This window comes from Cricetulus griseus, chromosome X (assembly GCF_003668045.3).
Source record: "Cricetulus griseus strain 17A/GY chromosome X, alternate assembly CriGri-PICRH-1.0, whole genome shotgun sequence".
NCBI classification, from domain to species: domain Eukaryota; kingdom Metazoa; phylum Chordata; class Mammalia; order Rodentia; family Cricetidae; genus Cricetulus; species Cricetulus griseus.
Window position 1 is genome coordinate 106,778,868 of NC_048604.1, and position 24,605 is coordinate 106,803,472.

General features: G+C 40.0%; 1 pseudogene; it reads left to right on the plus strand.

Moving 5' to 3' along the window:
* LOC103161947 lies at positions 1 to 23,392 on the plus strand (annotated as a pseudogene).
* The last annotated feature ends 1,213 nt before the right edge of the window (positions 23,393 to 24,605 follow it).

Sequence of the window (24,605 nt, forward strand, 5' to 3'; positions counted from 1 at the left end):
ATGAGGACACTTTGCAACCTCTGACTTGTTTTTTGTCTGGTTGACAGTGGGTCTTTGTGTTGGGATCACTGTGTGAATCCTGGTTTGGAATCTCTACATGTCAAGAATTCAGAGGACAGCCCTTGTCTATGCATAATTGAGCAGGGGGATAGATAACAACACCACTGTGAAAATGGTGCCCATAAAAAGTGTGCACTTAGGAAGCCACCTGAGGAGAGCCGACAGAGTCTTGCATGCCAACTGAGCTGCACACGCTGCCCAGTGGGCTGGAGAGAGACCAGATCAAGTCATTGAGCACATCAGAACAGTGCTATTCCAGCTTCTGTGTGTATACATGACAGGAGGGGGAAATGCCTCAGAGAGCCCTCCCTCCAGAGCCCAGGCCACACAGCACCCCTGAACCTCCTGTCAAAGATAGCTGTTCCTCCCCTCCCACACTCAACTGTGGGAAAGCCAAGGAGAAGACCATGGGTGACTTGAAGTGTGAAAAATTATCCAGGGAGATTGTGGTAAAGGACAAGTCATTGGCTGACATCCTGGACTCCAACGTGAAGATCAAAACAACCATGGATCTGACGGAGGGAATTTTCCCCAAAGATGAATACCTCATGGAGGAAACTCAGCAGTTAAGAAAGCTGCTTCCCAAAGTCCCATCACCCAGAGTCACAGAGGACAAGTGAGTAGATGACACACACCATGGGATGTTTGTTTCTCAGTCCCTCTCTCTTGTGTGATTAGAAGTGAAAGAAGGGATTTAGGGCTGTATTGATATTCATGATTGCTTCTGCAGAGAGGTGCTGGTTTTCTTTGGGGTCCCCAGTACTTAGCAGTTTTTGGCAAGTTTTTAAATGACCATACCTGGAATTGATTTCATGGAGCTTAACAGAGGCAAGGTGAAGCCCACTGGAGCTTCTGCTGCTTTCCTTACCTTACAACTGGAATGGATATGGCAGTACCCACATGTCCACTCTAGGTACCTTTAGCAATGCCATTCTGTAATTTCACCTGCTGCACTGGAGAATGGAGCACTCCTCACACCTAAGTGGAAAGGCAGCAGATACTACTACAGATAGTTAGTTTGTGAGACAGCCCTCAAATACTGTCAGTGCTGGCCCTGAGAATCCCTCTGTTGGTGTGAGGCTAACCATCCACCCCTTCACCTGTGTTTTGTCCATCATCTAATCTCTGTATTTAATATGTGTATCACATGCTTTTTCATCCATCCATTTGCTTTTGAAGTAGGTTCTCTTTGAAGCTTGGGCTTCCTTGGACTTGATCCATTTACTTCAGCTTCCTAAACCCTAGGGTTATTTGAAAATACCACCACAAATGGTATCTCCCTCCTAACTACTCTTTGAAAATGTTGGACTAAAACCCGGGTCCTCATATATCTTAGGCAAGTTTGTCATCACTAAGCAATAGCCTTTCCCATTTAATGTTGTTTGAGACATGTTACCTTGACAGGCTTTGAAGACAAAGTATTCCTGCCTTAGATTCTTAAGAGCTGGTATTTTACACATGTCCTACATCTATCATGTAGTCTTTGCAAGTATTGTATCTATGAATCGTTTCTGCTTGCCTTTCACCTAATTTGAGGTCATATTATGAAGCCTAAGGATGTGATATTGAACACAATTTTCTTCCATTAGAGATGTTCATTGTTTGTTTGTTTGTTTAAATTTCAGTTACCTTGGGGCCAAGCATGCATCTCAGAGGTAAAGTACTTACCTACCATGTGTAAGGACATGGATTTAATCTGAATCACTGATGGGATGGAAAAAGGCAATCTTGCTTCTATGAGAGACACTTGACCATGTGGCAGTGTTTAAACTCAGTTTAGTTTTCTGCATCTGTGGTTGTGAAGTTGGTATCTAGTATAGGCTCAAGATTCAACAGAACATACACACACACTTTTAAAAATTAAAACATTGGTCAGACTCTGGTGGCACACACCTTTCATCCCAGCACTCGGGAGGGAGAGGAGGGGGATCTCTGTGAGTTCTAGGTCAGCCTGTCTACAGAGCATGTTCCAGGACATACTCCCTAGCTACAGAGAAACCGTGTCATGAAAAATCAAAAAGCAAAGAAAAATTAAAGCACTGTGGTCCTGGGTTGGGGACACAACAGTTTATGAGAGCACTTGCTTAGCAAAGCAAGGTCCACAGTTCCCAATCTACTACTGAAAGAAGGGTAGTAATCAATAACCTCTGTGAACCTTATGAGTATTAATGGGGTTTTATTTTGTTTTTTTTTGTTGTTGTTGTCATTAATATTTTGAGTTTAACTTTTTTTCTCACCATCCTGGCTCTTGTCTTTCTGTCAGTACCATTTGTAACAACCAAGGTTCAAAGAGTGTGCAAGTGCCACAGCTGATTAAAATTTTGTCCTGTTTACCCAGGAAAAAGGATCCAGGTGTGACAGGGGTCATGTCCTTGGCCACCAGTTTTACCTGTTACAGCACATCAGCCCCCAAGGCAGAACTGCTTATCAAGATGAAGGACCTACAGGAGCCTGAGGAGAATTCAGGGGGTTACTCGGAACATGACCTGTCAGTTAAGAAGGTAAGAAGGAGAAGTATGAATCTGACCTCAACCCAGTACTTCCAACTCACCACTTCTAAGAAGACTGGGGCAAGAGAATCATCTTAGGCCGGGAATTCTGGCCAGTCTGGGAAAAATAGCAAGACCTTCCTTTATGCAAACAAAATCCCCTATCTGCTGAGCATGGTGATAACATGCCTTTGATCCCAGCACTAAGAAGGCTGAAGCAGGAGGGTGACAAGTTTCAATCAGTCAATTCTGCACAATAAATTCAATTTGATCAATTGATAAATTCAATTTCCCAATGTGATCCTTCCTCAAAAAGATAAAAGAAAATCAAATTGCTCCCTTGCTCAGCCTAGACACCGGGGTGAGGGGAGGTGCTGTTTGGAGCCATACAGCTTCACATGAACCTTTATGCCAAATGTGGTAAGCCACAGGGTTATAGAACTGTCTTTTGATTATAAATTGCTTCTAGTAGCATGAGCACCCAGAAGGAACAACATAACCCAGATGTCAATCCTTTGTTCCAACCATAGGCCCACTTACCTTGGCAATACTCGTTCATCCCACCACTTACATTGGCAAGCCTCCCTCTCCAAACCCCCATGAAATTTTTACCCTTCCAAGATCCTCTTTCTATAGTTTTCTAACATCCTGCTTAAACTAACACCTAGATCTTGGCCTATTCTCCCCCTCCCCTTTATCCCATACTACTGACTATATAAGTTAGCCTGGAAAAAATAAACTTTTCCACTTGATCAGAATCCTGTCTTCTGGTCATTCTCTCGCTTCTCTTGTCTCCATTCCCCTCCCTGGACTTTGTGCTCTAGGTTGCTTCAGTGGGGGCAACCACAAGGTGCCTTGGTCTTGCCTCAACAAGATGATGCAGAGACTTAGTAGATGCCCTTGGGGGGACCTTACCCTCTCCAAGGAGCAAATTGTTAGTAGGGTACAAGGGAAGCAGGAGGAGAAGAGGGAGAAGGAAGTGGAATAGGACTGTAAAAAATACACATTACTAAAAAACAAACAAACCTCCTCTCAGAATTGTATGCGGGGTCAGTGAAAGGTAGTGGGACCACTCATTTGTCACCCCAGCAGATAACTTACATAACATCTCTGAGGTCATTTGTGCTTGCTTTTCATGCAAGACATGGTTCAGCATGAAATAGCCCTTCACACTTAATTATGTTCCAACTATTCTACAAAGCTTCAGGATCCAACTCAAGGCAGACATGAGAAAGAAACCCCTCTGTAAGGGACTTTGTGTTCTCATTGGAAATATGTATGTCCACAACCACCAAAAAATAAAAAGATGTCTAACATAGGCTTGGTCATACTGACCATCTACCTGATTTTGGAAATTGATTTTACTGTCACTGACCATGCAGCCTACAAGGAATAAAATATCTACTCTCTAGCACCTAATGGGACAAGTTTGCCAACCTTTGTTATACTATATCAAGTATTAGTTGGAATAGGTTGAATGGCTAGAAAGAGACAAGGACCAGTGATTGCAGAAACTCAGAGTGATGCCAGGCTCAAACCCTAAAAATGTGTACCATGTATGGGAAACGTGGTACACAAGGTACAGATGTCCTTGCTGGGAGCTTGGTGGTCTTTGGAAAAAGAAGCAGAAAGCAAGGCTTCAGCTTCCTGAACAAGGAAAGAAGGTAAGAATTTACCTCAAGGTCATGTTACATAGCACCCCTGAAATCACTGCAAGGACAGTGTTCTCTATTGCTCCCAACATGGTGATTAGAAACATAGCACAGATTGACTTTAATTGTGCTAGTAAAATAAGGGAGGTAGTATCCTGAACTGTTTCTACATTTTAAAAAGTCTTTTCAGTGTAGAAAATGGTAACCTTTTAGATTCTAGGAATTAAATAGGAAGATGGGGCTTTGGTCTTAGAGACTTGAATTACAGAACTGTGTACTTTAGCCACATGACCATATTTTTAAAAAACATATCAGCATTTTCAGTTTTTCCTCATAAAACAGAGATCACAGAATTTAAAGCATTTAATTTAGGCTACACTCTACACACAGGGAACTGCCCTTTTTACAGTTAGTACAATACATTTAGAAGTGCATGCCTTAGCCAAGGACATAGCTCATTGGTAGAATGCTGACCTAGCATGTGTTTGGTCCTAGATTCATTCTCTGGCACCCTACCCCACAAAGTATTCCAAAATATCTTTAAAATCCAGTCGTGGTTGCACATACCTGTAATCCTAACATTCAGGATGAAGAGGGAAGTGGATTAACACAAGTTCAGGGTCACTCTGGGATACTTAGCAAGCTGGATACCAGCCAGAGGTACATAACAAGTCCCTGTCTCAGAAATCTCATCCCAGTAAACAATTTAAAAGATGCTGTATTATGGTGCTCTACCTGATTGTTCTGAAAGGTACCATTTGCTGGGATACAGTGTCACTAGAGGCACCTGCTTTGGGTCTGAGTGAATCACAGAGCCTGGACAGTTTTACTATATTTGATTTATTTATTTTTGGACACAGAGTCATGATAAGTAGCCCAGGCTGTCCTACAACTTGATGTGCAGTTCAGGGTGGGTTCTAACTTGTCTCCTTGCTTCGGCCTCCTAAGTGCTGGGATTACATAACTGCAACAACATGCCCAGTCTGGCTTACATTTTTAGATAGTAGTATTAATTTGCCCATTTCCTCCCTGTTCTTGGGACAAAGCTAGGGCCTAAATCATCATAGGTAAAACTGTCTCTAAGCTGCATCCCAATTACCCATTTCAATTATAAAATAAAAGGGGGTTTCCTATGCATGTGGTGGACACATGTATGTATTTGGTATACTAAGTTTTTGAGACACGGTCCTGATATGTAGCCTCGTCTGCCCTGGTACTCCATATATAGCCTAGGCTGGTCTTAAATCTCTTACAATCCTCCTATCTCAGCTACCTCCATGCTGGATAGACATGAACCATGATATCCAGCTCCACATTGTAGTTTTACTTTTGCTCTTTGAAAATCAATGCTTTAGGACTAGGGAGATGTCTCTGTGGGTAAAATGCTCTCCCAGGAAGGAAGGAAGGCTGGATTTCAGATCCCTAATACCCATATATATATATATATATATATATATATATATATATATATATATATATATAGGTTGGGACAGCCTGTCTGTAATTCCACTTCTTAGGAGACAAACACATGGGTCCCACAGAGCAAGCCAACTAACTAGAACAGCCAAACAGCCAATTTGCCATGATCTGTGTTTAAATGGGAGATCCTGCCTCAATATAGAAGGAGAAGAACAATCAAGAATAACACTCATGTCAACCTATATATTCTCATGCATCCTAAGATCTGCATACTTACATATATGCATACAACATGTAGATGAAATGCAAGGAGGTTGCACCCATGATCCTCACATTGAGACTGAATCAGAAGGAACACAAGTTTTAGGCCAGGCTGGAATACACAAAAAGACATTCTCAACAACAGTATAGACCAGAAACAAAACTAGTATTTTAGGACTGGGATTAGCTCAGTGACAGAGTGCATGCCTAACATGTAGCAGGTCCTGGATTTGATCCTCAGGACCACATAAAAATAATAAATAGATGTTATCCTTTAAATAGAGGTTCTCAACATTGTTAGTGCTACAGCCTTTTAATATAGTTAGACTTCTTCATGCTTTGATGACACCCAACCATAAACTTATCTTCATTGCTACTACAGAAATTTAATTTTGCTACTGTTATGAATCACAGTGTAAATATATATTTTCTAATGGTCTTATGCGACCCCATGAAATTCATTTCACTCCAAAAGATTTCAACCTATCGTTTGAAACCCACTTCTTTAAATGGTTTATATATGGGTGGGTTATAGTGTTTTGTTTACTGGTCTGTCTGAGGAACATGGGGTTCTAGAAACCAATCCCTGGTAGTAAGCAGCTGTACAGAAGCATGAAAGTGAAAAATTCCACATTGCCACACTCTTAAAATAGTCAATATCTGAGTCTGTGTAGCTCAGTGATACAGTGAATGCCTAGAATGAACAAGGCCCAGAGTTATATCCCCAGCACTGCAAAAAAGTGAAAGTCAGAAATGTTAAATCATTTATGGTACATGTATATTTCCCTAAGCAAAGCAAACATTTCAACGATAAATTGGGTAGACTTTCCAAAGCACAGAGCAGCCCATGGTTCTTCATTGTGAATTTTTAAGGGATTTTAGTGAGTATTTGTGAAGTGGGTGGCATATTCATGGAATAAGGCAACTCTTTTTACTTCTGAGATCATGGTGCAGCAGATCTCCTTTTTAATAGGATAGCATTCACATGCTCCTCATGAAAGCTCACAGAAGGAAGGGTGTCAACCATAATGCAATGTTGATTTCAGGTCTGTTGAGGATGGAGACACTTTGTTAGTACACATGTGTGGGAGAATGCCCTGACTCCTTAGTTTCTGATAAAGTAGGAACAGCCTATCTACAGCTTCAAGGACATCTAACCACAAAGGGGCATTCTGTCAGGAAACATAGTGCCTAAGACACATAAAGCAGTTGTCCTCAGTTGCCTCATGTCTAACTCTGCACAGAACTGGCATCAAAAAGAATGGTTTCACCCATACATAGCTTGGTGAATCAGTGAATTTACTGGATTTACAGAAAGAAGCAAGAGTGACCCCAAAACAATCCCATCACTGGAGAAGACTCACCCCAGCTTAGAAAACAACTTCCCTAAAGCTACATAGGTGGTGCCATCTCCCCCTTTAGTTAAACATTCATGGTCTATATAACATTTCCCAGCTCCCAAAGAAATATGCATTGGGGGCAATACTGCATGCTAATAGAAAATGTACAGGAGTAACTGGCTGGAATCTCAGGAGACACACTTAGGACCTTTTCCTACTCTCTCCTTCTCTGGGGTATAGTTAACATGCTGATCTTGTGGATGGTCTCTTTTCTGCTTTGGGGTAATGACAGGCCTCAGAGATAGATAGATAGATAGATAGATAGATAGATAGATAGATAGAAGCTCTAATACTCAAGCCTGAAAATCTGAGTTTAATCCCAAGATCTCACAAGGTGACAGAACAGAACCAAATATTCAGAATTTTCCTCGAAGCTCTACATGTGTTCCATGGTATTATGTACTTTTAAGCATGCATGCCCATGCACATACACTAAACACATAATTTAAAAAAAATACATGATAGCTGTTTTGCTCAAGAATAGGGTTCAACAACATAGGAATCAAAATGTCTCTTTATGTAAGTCTATAACTTGTATACTTAAAAAGACAGAGCCCAAGTTATCGTATAGATTCTATGAATCCTTACAGATATAGATTGAAGTCGTTATCTACTATGAGTCAAACTGAGGTAGCTGTAGTGTAACAGAACATTCACCAATTAAAAATTTGTTTTATTCAATTTTTGTTTTTATGTTTTGAAATTGCATCTCACTATATAGCCCGGGCCAGCCTAGAGCTCATCATCCTTGAGCCTCTCTCTCCCCAGTGCTTCAATTAAAGGCATGTAACACCAGACCTGGCTTCCTCCTTCTTTTGATTCATTTGTGCATATTTGTAGTGCAGAGGCTGGAACCCAAGACCTCAGACATACTAGGCAATTATATTATCACTGACTTATGCACCAGCCCTGTTTTTTAAAATACATTTATATATATACATGTCAGAGTTTATATATTTAGTAAGTGCAAACAAGTGTTGTTTGAAATGTTTTTTACTCTTTTGGCTTTTTTGGCTGATTGAGGGTCTTTGGAGGGGCCTACCACCCAGCTCCCAAGTAAAACACAATTGGAGTCTTATTCTGAGTTATGAATGCCCTGCCTTGGCTTGGCTTGTTTCTTGCCAGTTTATCTTAAATTAACCCATCTACATTTTCCCTCTGAGCTTTTATCTTTCTTACTTCTATATATCTTACTTCTTACTCTGTGACTGGCTGGCTGGTTGTGTGGATGGCCCCTGCCTTCCTTCTCTCCATGTTCTCTTGCTGCTCTCTGCTCCTCATTTCTCCTATTTATTCTCTCTGCCTGGCAGTCCCACCTGTCCTTGCTCCTGCCTCGCTATTGGCCATTCAGCGTTTTATTAGGACAACCAGGTGTATTAGACAGGCATAGTAACATAGTTTCTCAGAGTTAAACAGATGTTGCATAAACAAAAGTCACATACCTTATAATAATATTCTACCACAAACAATTTAATTTCCTTTACTGTGTGCACACATGAGTGTGCATGTGTGCGTCCATGCGTGCATGTCACAGCACATGAATGGAGGTTTGAGTACAACTGGTGGGAATTGGTTCTCCTTTCATTATATGGTTTGTAGAAATGGAATTCAGGTCATCAGACTTGGCAGCAAGCACCTTTCTCAGCTGAGTCACCTCTTTGGCTCATACAAACAAGTCACCTCTTTGGCTCATACTTGACCAGGAGGCCTTCCTCGCACTGATTTTATAAATCCCCCATTATTTGGTGGTACAAAGACTAACACCCCTCATCTGAATGAATTCTTCCCAGGCTGTGTATGATTTGCCTACTCTAACTTAGGGCACCAGCTTGAAATCATTCTAACAAGTGTCTGCATGCCTTCTTGTGCCCTACAGCAAGAGCTCATTGACTGTATCATCCTCAAGCTGCAGGTACTCTGGGAAGCCTGTGAGAGCCTGCTGGAGGATATCCAAGCCAATAATTCTCTGGAGGATGAGGTGGAAGCCATTGTGAAAGATGTCTGCAAACCTAATGAGTCCGACAAGTTCCAGATGTTCACTGGTTACCTGGACAATGTGGTGAACCACCTGCTGTCTCTGTCAGGCCACCTGGCTCATGGGGGAAATGCCCTCAATAATTTGGATGACAGTCCTTCTCCTGGTGATTGGGGAATTGCAAATATGTCTGTCTGGAAAATAGCAAGTGATGATTGTCATTAGAAATGCTGTCCTGATTCCGGCCCCCATAGAGTACGGAGAGTCCAGAGGTGAGCTGACTCGGCCCCTAACTTGGGCCCAACTTCCGCCTGCCCACCCTGGCAAATCCTGCACCAGGATCTGCAGGCAGACCGAATCGGTCCCGGAGGACTCTGGGATCCTGTCTCTGCTGAGATCGCTGGGCCATTCCAGCCCACACAGTGTGCAGACAGTCCAGAGGTGAGCTGATTCGGCCCCTAACTTGGGCCCAACTTCCATCTGCCCACCCTGGCAAACCCTCCCCAGGAATCTTCGACAGGACCACTTCAACCCTGAAGTCCAAGTAACCCAGAGTCTGCTGACATCTCTGAGCCAGTGTTGCTCTCATCCACCTGGAGAGCGAGTGCCTCAGACCTGTCTGCACCCAACTTGAAACCCATCAGAGTATCAAAGTCAATTGCACACACCTGAAGAGAACACCAGACCCATACACACCAGGAAAGGAACTGACACCAACTGTACCCACTGGAACAAGAGACGGGAAGATGACAATATAAGAACACATCCAACAACAGGAAAACCAATATGATACCGCCAGAGCCTAGGAACTCTACACCAGCAAAACATGAACATCCGAACACAGAAGAAGCAGAAGAGAGCAATCTTAAAAACAACTTCATGGAAATGATAGAGAATCTAAGAGAGGAAATCAGAAAATTCTTCATAGAAATGGAAGACAAGACAAACCAAAAGATGCAAGAAATCAAGGAAAGCCAAGAAAATACAATTAAACAGCTGAGGGAAACAGTTCAGGACCTGAAAACTGAAATAGAGACAATAAAGAAAACACAAACTGAGGGAATGCTAGAAGTGGAAAAGCTTAGTAAACAATCAGGAACCACAGATGCAAGCATAACCAATAGAATACAAGAGATGGAAGACACAATCTCAGACGCTGAAGACAAACTAGAGGAAATAAACTCATCAAGCAAAGAAAATCTGAAGTCTAACAAAACCATAACACAAAATATTCAGGAAATTTGGGACACCGTGAAAAGACCAAACCTAAGGATAATAGGTATAGAGGAAAGTGAAGAAACCCAACTCAAAGGTACAGAAAACATATTCAACAAAATCATAGAAGAAAACTTTCCCAACCTAAAGAAAGACATGCCAATGAAAGTACAAGAAGCCTACAGAACGCCAAATAGAGTGGACCACAAAAAAATTCCCCTTGTCACATAATAATTAAAACACCAAATGTACAGAATAAAGAATAAATAATAAGAGCAGCAAGGGGAAAAGCCCAAGTAACATATAAAGGCAAACCTATCAGAATTACACCAGACTTCTCCATGGAAACTCTGAAAGCTAGAAGGACCTGGATAGATATTCTATCAACTCTGAGAGAACATGGATGCCAGCAAAGACTACTATACCCAGTAAAGCTTTCAGTCAATATAAATGGAGAAAACAAGATATTCCACGACAAAACCAGATTTAAAAAATATGTAACCACTAATCCACCCCTACAGAAAGTACTGGAAGGAAAACTCCAACCTAAGGAAACTAACTACACTCGGATAAACATAGGCAATAGATAATCCCACTCTACAAGAACACAAAATAAAAGGCAGGGTAAATCTACATACAATACCAGTACCAACAACAAACCAAAAACAAACAAGAATAAACACTAAATGGAACTTAATTTCCCTCAATATTAATGGTCTTAACTCTCCTATAAAAAGACACAGGCTAACAGATTGGATACGAAGACAGAATCCATCCTTCTGCTGCATACAAGAAACACACCTCGAATTCAAAGACAGACATTACCTCAGAGTAAAGGGTAGGGATAAGATACTCCAATCAAATGGACCCAAGAAATGAGCTGGGGTAGCTATCCTTGTAAATAACAAGATAAACTTCAAACTAAAATCAATCAAAAGAGGTGAAAAAAGTCATTTCATATTCATCACAGGAAAAATCCATCAGGAAGAAGTCTCAATTCTAAACATCTATGCCCCAAATACAAAGGCACCAACATTCTTAAAAGAAACATTATTAAAACTCAAATCACAAATAAGGGCTCGCACAGTTATAGTGGGAGACTTCAACACCTCACTCTCACCACTGGACAGGACCACCAGACAGAAACTTAACAAAGAGACAAAGGAACTAACACAAGTTATGACCCAATTGGAATTAACAGACATTTATAGAACTTTCTATCCAAACACAAAAGAACATACCTTCTTTTCAGTATCACATGAAACCTTCTCAAAAATCGATCACATTCTTGGCAACATAGCAAACCTCAACAGGTAGAAAAAAATTGGAATAATCCCCTGTGTCTTATCAGACCACCATGCTTTAAAGATAGAAATAAAAAACAAATCAAAGTGCAAAAAAACTACCAACTTAAGGAATTGAACAACACGCATTTGCAGCATTCCTGGGTCAAGGAAGAAATAAGGAAAGAAATTAAAGACTTCTTAGAATTCAATGAAAATGTTGACACAACATACCAAACTTATGGGACACTTTGAAAGCAGTACTAAGAGGAAAGTCCATAGCTCTAAGTGCTCACATGAAGAAACTAGAGAATAGTCACACCAGAGATCTGACATTACAGCTGAAAGCTCTAGAAAAAATGGAAGCAAATTCACCCCGGAGGAGCAGACGCTGGGAAATAATCAAACTGAGGGCAGAAATCAATAAAGTTGAAACAAAGAAAACAATTCAAAGAATCAATATAACAAAGAGTTGGTTCTTTGAGAAAATCAACAAAATAGACAAACTGTTATCCAAATTAACCAAAAGGCAGAGAAAGATCATGCAAATTAACAAAATCAGAAATGAAAAGGGGAACATAACAACATAACAACAAACACTGAAGAAATCCAGAGAATCTTCAGGTCATACTTTGAAAACCTGTACTCCACAAAATTGGAAAATTTAAAGGAAATGGTCAATTTTCTGGACAGTTATCACTTACAAAAATTGAATCAAGAACAGATAAGCAACTTAAACAGACCTATAACCTCTAAGGAAATAGAAGCAGTCTTCAAAAGTCTCCCAACCAAAAAAGGCCCGGCGCCAGATGGCTACAGTGCAGAATTCTACCAGAAATTCAAAGAAGTGCTAATACCAATACTCCTCAAATTGTTCCACAAAATAGAAGCAGAAGGGACATTGCCAAACTGTTTTTACGAGGCTATAATAACCTTGATACCCAAGCCACACAAAGACACAACTAAGAAAGAGAACTACAGACCAATATCCTTCATGAACATTGATGCAAAAATTCTCAATAAAATCCTAGCAAATCAAATACAAGTTCATATCAGAGAAATCATCCACCATGATCAAGCAGGCTTTATCCAAGGGATGCAAGGATGGTTCAACATACGAAAATCTATCAATGTAATCCGCCATATAAACAGACTGAGAAACAAAAATACCACATGATCATCTCACTAGATGCTGAAAAAGCCTTTGATAAAATTCAATACCCATTCATGATAAAGGTCTTGAAGAAATCAGGGATAACAGGAACATACCCCAACATAATAAAAGCAATATACAGCAAGCCAACAGCCAACATCAAATTAAATGGAGAGAAACGCAATCCAATTCCTCTAAAATCAGGGACAAGAAAAGGCTGTCCACTCTCTCCATACCTCTTCAATATTTTCCTTGAAGTTCTAGCCAGGGCAATGAGACAACAAAAGGAGATCAAGGGAATACAAATTGGAAAGGTAGAAGTCAAACTCTCACTATTTGCAGACGATATGATAGTCTACATTAGTGACCAGAAAAACTCTTCCAGGGAACTCCTACAGCTAATAAACACCTTCAGAAAAGTGACAGGATACAAGATCAACTCAAAAAAATCTGTAGCCCTACTATACACCGATGACACATTGGTGGAGAAAGAAATCAGAGAAACAGCACCCTTTACAATTGCCACAAACCACATAAAGTACCTTGGGGTAACACTAACCAAAAATGTGAAAGATCTGTACCATAAGAATTTTGAGTCTCTAAAGAAAGAAATTAAAGAAGATACCAGAAAATGGAAAGATCTCCCATGCTCTTGGATAGGTAGGATCAACATAGTAAAAATGGCAATCTTGCCAAAAGCAATCTACAGATTCAATGCAATCCCCATCAAAATCCCAACACAATTCTTCACAGACCTTGAAAGAACAATTCTCAACTTTATATGGAGAAACAAATGACCCAGGATAGCCAACACATCCCTATACAATAAGGGAACTTCTGGAGGCATCACCATCCCTAACTTCAAGCTCTATTACAGAGCTATAGTCCTGAAAACAGCTTGGTATTGGCACAAAATAAACTGGTAGACCAATGGATTAGAATTGAAAACCCTGATATTACCCCACACACCTTTGAACACCTGGTTTTTGACAAACAATCCAAATTTATATGATGGAACAAAGAGACTATCTTTAACAAATGGTGCTGGCATAACTGATTGCAGACATGTAGAAGACTCAGTTAGATCCAAGCCTATCGCCTTGCACAAAACTTAAGTCAAAATGGATCAAAAATCTCAACACAAATCCAGCTACACTGAACCTATTAGAAGACAAAGTGAGAAATACCCTTGAATTAATCCGTACAGGAGACCTCTTCTTAAACATTACACTAGTAGCACAGACACTGAAGTCAACAATTGATAAATGGAACCTCCTGAAACTGAGAAGCTTCTGTAAGGCAAAGGACACTGTCAGCAAGACAAAAAGGCAGCCCACAGCCTGGGAAAAGATATTCACCAACCCCACATCTGACAGAGGGCTGAGCTCCTAAATGTACAAAGAACTCAAGAAGCTAGTTCCCCAAACACCAAACAATCCAATTAAAAAGTGGGGTACAGTACTAAATAGACAATTCTCAATAGAGGAATCTAAAATGGCTGAAAGATACATGAGAAAGTGTTCAACAGCCTTAGTCATCAGGGAAATGCAAATCAAAACAACTCTGAGATACCATCTTACTCCTATCAGAATGGCTAAAATCAAATATACCAATGACAGTTTATGCTGGAGAGGATGCAGAGAAAGAGGAACACTCCTCCATTGCTGGTGGGAGTGCCAACTTGTACAGCCACTGTGGAAATCAGTATGGCGACTCCTCTAGAAAATGGGAATGAGTCTACCACAAGACACAGCAATTCCACTCCTAGGCATGTACCCAAAAGAAGCACATTCATATAACAAGGACATATGTTCAACCATGTTCATAGCAGCATTATTGGTAATAGTCAGAAACTGGAAGCAGCCTAGATGCCCCTCAGCCAAAGAATGGATAGAGAAATTGTGGTACATTTACACAATGGAGTACTACTCAGCAGAAAAAAAAACAATGGAATCTTGAAATTTGCAGGAAAATGGATGGAACTCAAAGAAACCATTTGAGCGAGGTAACCCAATCACAAAAAGGCAAACATGATATGTACTCACTCATATGTGGACCTGCTTTATGATACATAGTAGTGTATCATAAAGCATGTTTCATCAGAGCTGTTTTTAATGATGTTGCTCAGAATGGTTTCCTCCCAGATGATGACAGAGAAGCTAACTTTAAAAAATGGGTACAGTAGTCTGAGTTGATATCCATGCTCCCTTAGTGCTTGTAGGGTATCTATCCAAGACCTTATGGCTTTCAGAGTTTCCAGTGAGAAGTCGGGTGTGATTCTGATTGGTTTGCCTTTATATGTTACTTGGCATTTTTCCTTTGCGGCTCTTAATATTTTCTCTTTATTCTGTAGATTTGGTGGTTTGATTATTATGTGTCGGGGGCACTTCTTTTTGTGGTACAGTCTATTTGGTGTCCTGTATGCTTCTTGTACTTTCATAGGCATACCCTTCTGTAGGGTGGGGAAGTTTTCTTGTATGAGATTGTTGAATATGTTTTCTGTATCTTTGAGCAGTGTTTCTTCACCTTCTTCTACACCAATTATTCTTAGGTTTGGTCTTTTTACGGTGTCCCATATTTCCTGGATATTTTCTGTTAGGGATTTGTAGGACTTGAGGTTTTCTTTGGTTGATGAATGTATATCCTCTAGAGAGTCTTCAATAGCTGAGATTCTCTCTTCCATCTCTTGAATTCTATTGGTTATACTCACATCTTTAGTTCCTGATCGTTTATCCAGCCTTTCCATTTCCAGCATCTCCTCATTCTGTGTTTTCTTTATAGTGTCTATTTCAGTTTTCATGCTTTGAACTGTTTCAAGAACTTCCTTCACTTGTTTAGATGTTTTTATTGGGTTTCTTTAGATTCTTTAAGAGACTTGTTTATTTCTTGAATTTTATGGTTTGTCTTTTCTTCCATTTCGTGTAATATTTTGTTTGCTTTTTCTTCTATTTCTTTAAGGGATTTTCTTCCGTCCTTTTTAAAGGTCTCTATCATCTTGCTGAGATAATTTTTCAGGTCCATCTCATCTTCATGCACTGTTTTGGGCTTTTCAGATCTTGCTGGAGTGGTGTCCCTAGATTCTGGTGATGTCATATTGGTCTTTCTGTTGTTGAGTGAAATCTTATTCTGTCTTCTTCCCATATCTTCTTTTAGTGGGTGCAGGTGGGGTCTCTCCATCTCCTCTTGTGACCCAGTGGTGTGTGGGGGCCAGGAATTCAATGTCCACAACTCTGGATGGTCTTGACTCTCTTGGTAGCCTCCTTACTCGCTGTGGATAGGTTGGCGGAAAGAGATGGAAGAGTGGGGTGTTTCCAGATTCAGGGAGCTCCTCCTTGTCTGTGCATGTCTACCCCAAGCAGGCAGGCACAGGCCTGGGGAGGTCAGGGTGAGTGATGGTTTGGGTGGGGGTTGGGTAAGGCAAAGGCTCACTTACCTCCTTCCTGGGTCAGTCGGAGGAAAGGGGATGGAGAAAACAAGATATTCTAAGACAAAAGCAGATATAAACAATACATATCCACAAATCCAGCACTACTGAAGGTTCTGGAAGGAAAACTCCAACCCAACAAACATAACTACACTCACAAAAACACTGGCAATAGATAATATAATTTTACCAAACACAAAAAGCAACAGGAGGGCAAAATCCACACGCAATGACACCACCAACAATAAATCCAAAACAAAGAAGAACCAATGAACAATGGACATTAATATCCCTAAATGTCAATGGTCTTAACTTACCCATAAAAAGATATAGGCTAACAGAATGGATACGAAGACAGAATCCATCCTTCTGCTGTTTACAAGAAACACACCTCAATTTCAAAGACAGGCAATACCTCAAAGTAAAAGGATGGGAAAATTTTTTCCAATCAAATGGGCTCAAGAAAGAAGCTGGTGTAACAATCCTAATATCTAACAAATGAGACTTTAAACTAAAAGCAATCAAAAGAGATGAAGAAGAGCATTTCATACTCATCACAGGAAAAGTCCATCAAGATGAAGCCTCAATCCTGAACACCTATGCCCCAAATACGAAACTACCCACATTTGTAAAAGAAACATTATTAAAGCTCAAACCACACATGAAACTACACACACTAATAGTAGGATACTTCAACACCCCCTTACACCACTAGACAGGACCACCAGACAGAAACTTAACAAAGAAACAAAGGATATGACAGAAGTTATGACCCAGCTGGGTTTAACAGATATCTATAGAACATTCCATCCAAACACAAAAGAATATACCTTCTTCACAACGCCAAATGGCACTTTCTCAAAAATTGACCACATAGTTGGCAGCAAAGCAAATGTCCACAGTTACAAAAGAATTGAAATAACCCCCTGTATCTTATCAGACCACCATGATTTAAAGCTAGAATTCAACAGCAATATGAATTGCAGAAAACCTACATTCGTGTGGAAAATGATTAACACTCAATTGCACTATTCCTGGGTTGAGGAAGAAATAAAAAAGGAATTAAAGACTTCCTATAATTTAATGAGAATGTAGACACAACATAAACAAACTTATGGGACACTCTGAAATTAGTGCTAAGAGGGAAGTTCATAGCACTAAGTGGCCACATGAAGAAACTGGAGGAAAGTCACATTAGAGAATTAACAGAACAACTGAAAGATTTAGAGCAAAAAGAAACAAACACACCAAGGAGGAGTAGACGCCAGGAAATAATCAACCTGAAAGCTGAAATCAACAAAGTAGAAACTGGGAAAACAGGACAAAGAATCAATGAAACAAAGAGTTGGTTCTTTGAGAAGATCAATAAGATAGACAAACCTCTATCCAAACTAACCAAAAGGCAGAGAGAGAGCATGCTAATTAACAAAATCAGAATTGAAAAAGGGGGATAAAACAACGGACACTGAGGAAATCCAGAGAATCTTCAGGTCATACTTCGAAAACTTGTACTCCATAAAATTGGAAAATCTAAAGGAAATGGACAGCTGTCTGGATAAATATCACTTACCAAAATTAAATCAAGATCAGATAAGCAGTTTAAGTCGACCTATAACCCCTAGTGATATAGAAGCAGTCATCAAAATCCTTCCAACTAAAAAAAGCCCAGGGCCAGATGGCTTCACTGCAGAATTCTACGAGAAATTCAAACAAAAGCTAATTCCAGTACTCCTCAAACTGTTCTGCACAATAGAAGCAGATGGGATATTGCCAAACTCTTTCAACGAGGCTACAATCACTTTGATACCCAAGCCACACAAAGATAAGAATAAGAAAGAGAACTAAAGACCGATATCCCTCATGAACATCGATGCTAAAATACTCAATAACATATTGGCGAACCGAATCCAAGAACATATCAGAAAAATCATCCTCCATGACCAAGTAGGCTTCATCCTAGGGATGCAAGGATGGTTCAACATATGAGAATCCATCAATGTAATTCACCATATAAACAAACTGAAAAAGAAAAACCACATGATCATCTCACTAGACGCTGAAAAAGCCTTTGACAGAATCCAACATCCCTTCATGATAAAGATCTTGGAGAGAACAGGAATAACAGGAACATATCTAAACATGATAAATGCAATATACACCAAAACAATAGCCAACATCATATTAAATGGAGAGAAACTCAAAGGGATTCCTCTAAAATCAGGAACAAGACAAGGCTGTCTACTCTCTCCATATCTCTTCAATATTGTACTTGAAATTCTGGCTAGAGCAATAAGACAAGCAAAGGGGATCAAAGGGATCAAATTGGAAAGGATGAAGTCAAATTTTCACTATTTGCAGACGACATGATAGTCTATATTAGTGACCCGAAAAACTCTACCAGGGAACTCCTACGGCTGATAAACACCTTCAGCAAGGTAGCAGGATACAAAATGAACTCAAAAAAATCAGTAGCCCTACTATATACAGATGATAAATCCAATGAGAAAGAAATCAGGGAAACATCACCTTTCACAATATCCACAAGCAACATAAAATATCTTGGGATAACAGTAACCAAAAAAGTGGAAGACCTGTACAATAAGAACTTTGAGACATTAAAAAAAGAAATTAAAGAAGATACCAGAAAATGGAAAGGTCTCTCATGCTCTTGGATAGGTAGAATTAACATAGTAAAAATGGCAATCCTGCCAAAAGCAATCTACAGATTCAACGCAATCCCCATCAAAATCCCAACACGGTTTTGCACAGACATTGAAAGAACAATACTCAACTTTATATGGAAAAATAAAAACCCAGGATAGCCATAACAACTCTTTACAATAAAGGATCTTCTGGAGGCATCACCATCCCCAACTTCAAGCTCTACTATAGAGCCATAGTTATGAAAACAGCTTGGTATTAGCACAAAAATAGACAGATAGACCAATGGAATCGAATTGAAAACCCTGATATTGACCCTCACACCTACTAATACCTTATTTTTGACAAAGGTGCTAAATCTATACAATGGAAAAAAGATAGCATCTTCAACAAATGGTGCTGGTACAATTGGATTCAGATATGCAGAAAATTGCAGATAGATCCATACCTGTCACCATGCATAAAACTTAAGTGCGAATGGATCAAAGATCTCACCATAAATCCAGCCACACTGAATCTTCTAGAAGAGAAAGTGAGAATTACCCTTGAACAAATTGGCACAGGAGACCGCTTCCTGAACATTACGCCAGTAGCACAGACATTGAGGTTTGCAATTAATAAATGGGACACCCTGAAACTAAGAAGCTTCTGCAAGGCAAAGGAAACAGTCAGTAGGACAAAAGGACCACCCACAGAATGGGAAAAGTTCTTCACTGATCCCACATCTGACAGAGGACTGATTTCCAAAATATATAAGGAGCTCAAGAAGCTAGCCACCAAAACACCAAACAATGAAATTAAAAAGTGGGGTGCAGAACTAAATAGAGAATTCTCAATAGAGGAATCTTAAATGGCTGAAAGACACTTAAGATAGTGCTCAAAATCATTGGCTATCAGAGAAATGCAACTCAAAACAACTCTGAGATACCACCTCACACCTGTGAGAATGGCTAAAGTCAAAAATACCAATGACAATCTATGCTGGAGAGGATGTGGAGAAAAAGGAACACTCCTCCATTGCTGGTGGGACTGCGAACTTTAAGACCCTTCTAGAAATCAGTATGGCTGTTGCTCAGAAAAATGGGAATCAGTCTACCTCAAGATCCAGCCATTCCTCTCTTGGGTATATACCCAAATAGTGCATGTTCATACAACAAGGACATATGTTCAACCATGTTCATAGCAGCATTGTTTGTAATAGCCAGAACTTGGAAGCAACCTAGATGCCCCTCAACTGAAGAATGGATTGAGAAAATGTGGTACATTTATACAATGGAGTACTACTCAGCAGAAAAAGGCAATGGAATCTTGAAATTTGCAGGCAAATGGATGGTACTAGAAGAAACCATCCTGAGTGAGGTAACCCAGTCACAAAAAGACAAACATACTTGTTTGAGGGCCCTACCCTGCCTGGGGAGTGGTGGGTCGATGGGGTGGGGGATAGGCTGGGGGTGGACAGGGTGGGGGGTAGGCTGGCGGTGGGGGAGGATGGATGGGGTGAGGGGAGGGAGAGGGAGAAGAGACTTACATGTGAAACAAGCTTGTTCCCCAACTAGAACTAATAAATAAATAAATGAAATGGTGTCAAGTACCACAAGAGTGGCAGAACTGCGTTCTTTTCTGGGATTTTGTTTTTTACTTTGTTGTTGTTGTTTGTTTGTTTTTTTGTTTTTGTTTTTTGTTTTTGTTTTTTTTGTTTTTGAAATGGAGTGTTCTGGATGTATCTACAATTTTGTTCAAATGACTGCTGAATCGGGAAAAGCTGTTGCTGCTCTTGATGCATAACATATTGCCATTATTGCTCTCTCTCTCTCTCTCTCTCTCTCTCTCTCTCTCTATATATATATATATATATATATATATATATATATGTATATATGCTAATTGAAACTCAAATATGTGATAAATCCAAGGTATTTCAGAGAGTGCTCACCTGTGTATGCAAATTTGATTTCATCTTTAGTAAGTAGTAAAGTTATATGCTTGCCAAAAAAAAATAAGTGACACACTGGAAGACAAATGTCACTCAATTTCAATTTTATGTGTAACCTAGAAAAGATGAACTTATGGGAACAGAGAGCAGAATTGTGGCTATTAGGCTTCAATGTGGGACTTTTAACAATGGGGAAACGATTGGTTTAAGGATATAAAACTGCAGTTGGACAAGAGGCATGGACTCTGTGACGTCTTGAGGTCTACTGAGAGCATGATAAATATGGTCGATAACAATATGCTATATTTTAAAAGTTGTGAGATAGTATACTTCAAGCATTCTCAAAACAAAAATGATGAATACGTGTGATATAACATGTTAATTGGTTTAATTTTTCCATGCCATTGTGAACATACTGGATTGTGTACCATAATTGTGCATGACTTTATTTATGAGCTAAATAAATGAATGAAAAAAGAAAGTCTTTGAGTTTTTAATTTCTGCATTTCCTATAGAGCTAATAAAGACAGCTATCAGAGCCTCATGCTATCTGTGCATGGCCAGTATAGTGTCTAGAGCATGGAGCTCTGGTCCATCTGAGGTCCACTCTTCTCCGTTTCCTTTCAATTGACAAAAAGTATTAGCTAATGAGATGTGGGGGTAGGGGCCATTACCGGCATGTCCCACCATGTGTATCCTCAGTTTTCCTCTACTCAAAGGTAGAGAAATACATTACTTGCTGGCTTTGTTTCATAGGTTATGTTTCAATCTACATCTTTCTGTATTCCTTGCATATTATGGGGTTTCAAAATGAACCTGTTTATTAATCAAACATTTGCTGTACTCTTCAACCACTATCTCAGTAGCTTTCTGGCATTTTCACAACCTGAACTACATTTGTAGAACATGTTAAAGTCTGCTTATTTCCTGATTGGAGTACAATGGCTTTACCTGGCCTCTTTCCAGAAAATATCTTATAACTTTGTTTGTCTTGGACCTGACAAGGCAAAATGTTTTCTAAACCTTATGTGGTCATAGGTATTCCAAATAGTGTTTCCTGTTCAGGCCACATTTAGTAAGAAGTAATAGTTCTGTTTGCTGACCTCTTTCTACTAGTCTCCATGTGAAGACAATGAATGCATTCATCTCTTACTTTCTTAGCTTCTTTCATCTTGGATGTGGTAGGGTTTCTATTGGATGTATATAATCCCTAAACTGAAAGCAGTGATTGCAAGTTCTGTGTGTTAGAGACATCATTGTCTGAACCAGGACACTGTATACCCCATACCAAACAGGACACTGTAAGGACTTAAGGGCTATTCAATACTGTTCCATACACACCTCCCAGCACCTTTATCCTGTGTCTTGTTTTCTGGTCTTTGCTTGTCCTTGTACCACTTCCTGTCGAAGAGTTAGTTTAATTCTGCCCTAGAATCAATCAGTCTCTCTCTCTCTCTCTCTCTCTCTCTCTCTCTCTCTCTCTCTCTCTCTCTCTCTCTCTCTGTGTGTGTGTGTGTGTGTGTGTGTGTGTGTGTGTGTGTGTGTGTCCATCCATCCTTACCCCTCTTCTCCTCTCCCTCTCATACTAGAGATTCAACCCATAAGCTTACTCACACGAGGAAAACTCTCTACCTCCGAACTTAGCTCAATGATACTTTTGCTTTTTATTTTGAAGCCAGGTGTCAGTAGGTTTGCTAGGGTAGACTGGAATTTACTTCATAGCCAGGGCATACCTTTCACTTATGAGCTTTCTGCCCCAGCCTCCTGAATAGCTGACATTACAAGCCTGAGCAGTTAGGCTCAACTTAATTATAATATTTCCCTTTTACAATTTTGGGACTAACAGGATCCTCAAGTCCTTTGTCCCTTTGAAACATGTCAGAACTCTGTAGTTTCTGGTCCCTGACTTTAAGGCAAATAGCAGAGAAGAATTCACAGACAGAGAGAGGAAACCCAGTTGGGACTATGAGTGGCTTCTGGAAGGGTGAGGAAAGGAAGAACTGTAGAGAAGCTAGCCATAGTTAAAAGTACAGGTAGACTACATCCTGGTCATTCCTATGGAGATCCCATGTGGCTTCAAGGTTTCCATGGATAGTTAGGAGACCAGTCTTCAAAAGCTGCAGGGCATATAAGGGGTTGGCTAGAGTCTTTACTTTGGCCTTGACTCAACAGGAATTTCTGTCTCCTTACCTCTCAACAGAAATCACTGTTGGAGAAACAGAGAATTCTAACCCAGCAGCATGAGGACGCCAAAGATATTAAAGAGATCCTAGACTGTCCTGAGCACATTGTGTTTGACATCCTGGCCACCTCCCTCAGCGAGGAGAGCCTGGCTGACTATGAGCACTTTGGGAAGATGAGTCAGCCCTCATCATTGAGCAGCGAGAGCTGGAAGATAAAATCCACCTGGGTGAAGAGCAGCTCAAGTGCTTTTTTCGACAGCCTACAGCCTGAGAGAAGCAAATGAGAGTAACACAAATAGTGTTACTCATTAAAGCAACAATGTCATTCTATTGGTTTCCAATTAGAGATTGGGAAACAATATTTGTAAATAATGTGTCTGATTTGTTACTCATTTTTTATTATTGTTTGTTTGTTTTAGAAGTGTCTCATGAAATCCATATTGACTTCATCTCCTTATGTAGTCCAGATGAGCTTGAAATCCTGATCCTCCTGCCTCCACTTTCTGAGTTCTAGTTTTACCATCATACCCCACTTCCATATCCCCAAATTTCTGAATAAAAGATTTATTCAGGGAATTCTTTAAAGAATTCCTAACACCCAACAATAGAAAACAAACTGTTTGAAAAAAGTAGGCAAAAGTCTTGACTAGACACTTCACCAAAGATGATGATTGTATGGCAGATAAAACATGAAAAATGTTTAGCCACCAGTGGCATGTATAACTTAATTAATGTTAAATGAGTGTAGATTTGGTGTAGTTCAAACAATGTTTATGTAACTCAATGTATGGTGAAAGTTGAGCAAGTCCCTTAAGTGATTTGATGTTAGGCATCACCAGTCTTTGTTCTACCAAGGGATTATTGAATCCTTCTTTTCCCCTGAGATTGCAGCAGATGCAAAATTTCCCTCTCTCAGCAGTAACCACACCCTTTCCAGAATACACATGCACACTTAAATCCATGTGTATATGCATGTGCCCACACTCTCACATGCAGTTGTCTTAAAGGACCAGAATCTGTGCTTCCAGAGCCAGAGGAATACATGGTGACATGAGATGCTCTGGTGAAGATGATAGTGCCCTCTGTACAGCTGAGACAATATGGGCAAGCTTCTCTATTGCAGACCACAGATGGCCTTGTTGACAGCCTATCACCATCAGTTGGAAGAAAATCTTTACAAAAGTGTTGACTCCTATCAAACAGAGCTACTTCTACCTTTGGAAGTCCCTGATCCGCCAGTGCAGCCTGCTCCTTCTTCCACTTGGCCATCCCTTGCTGTGATCGGGGGTCATGTCAGAAAATGTGATGGTGGCTGTCCACAAACTTTTTAAGGAATTGTAGACTATTTTGTTTTAAATTTTCAATAAGCTATTTACCTGTGGTTCTTTATCCCCAAATACAGTGTTGTGAACATTTTAGTGATATGTGTGTAAAATGTGAATAGAGGAAATTTTTTGTCTGTAACCTGCCTTTTCGTGTTGTTCCATGATTGTCTGT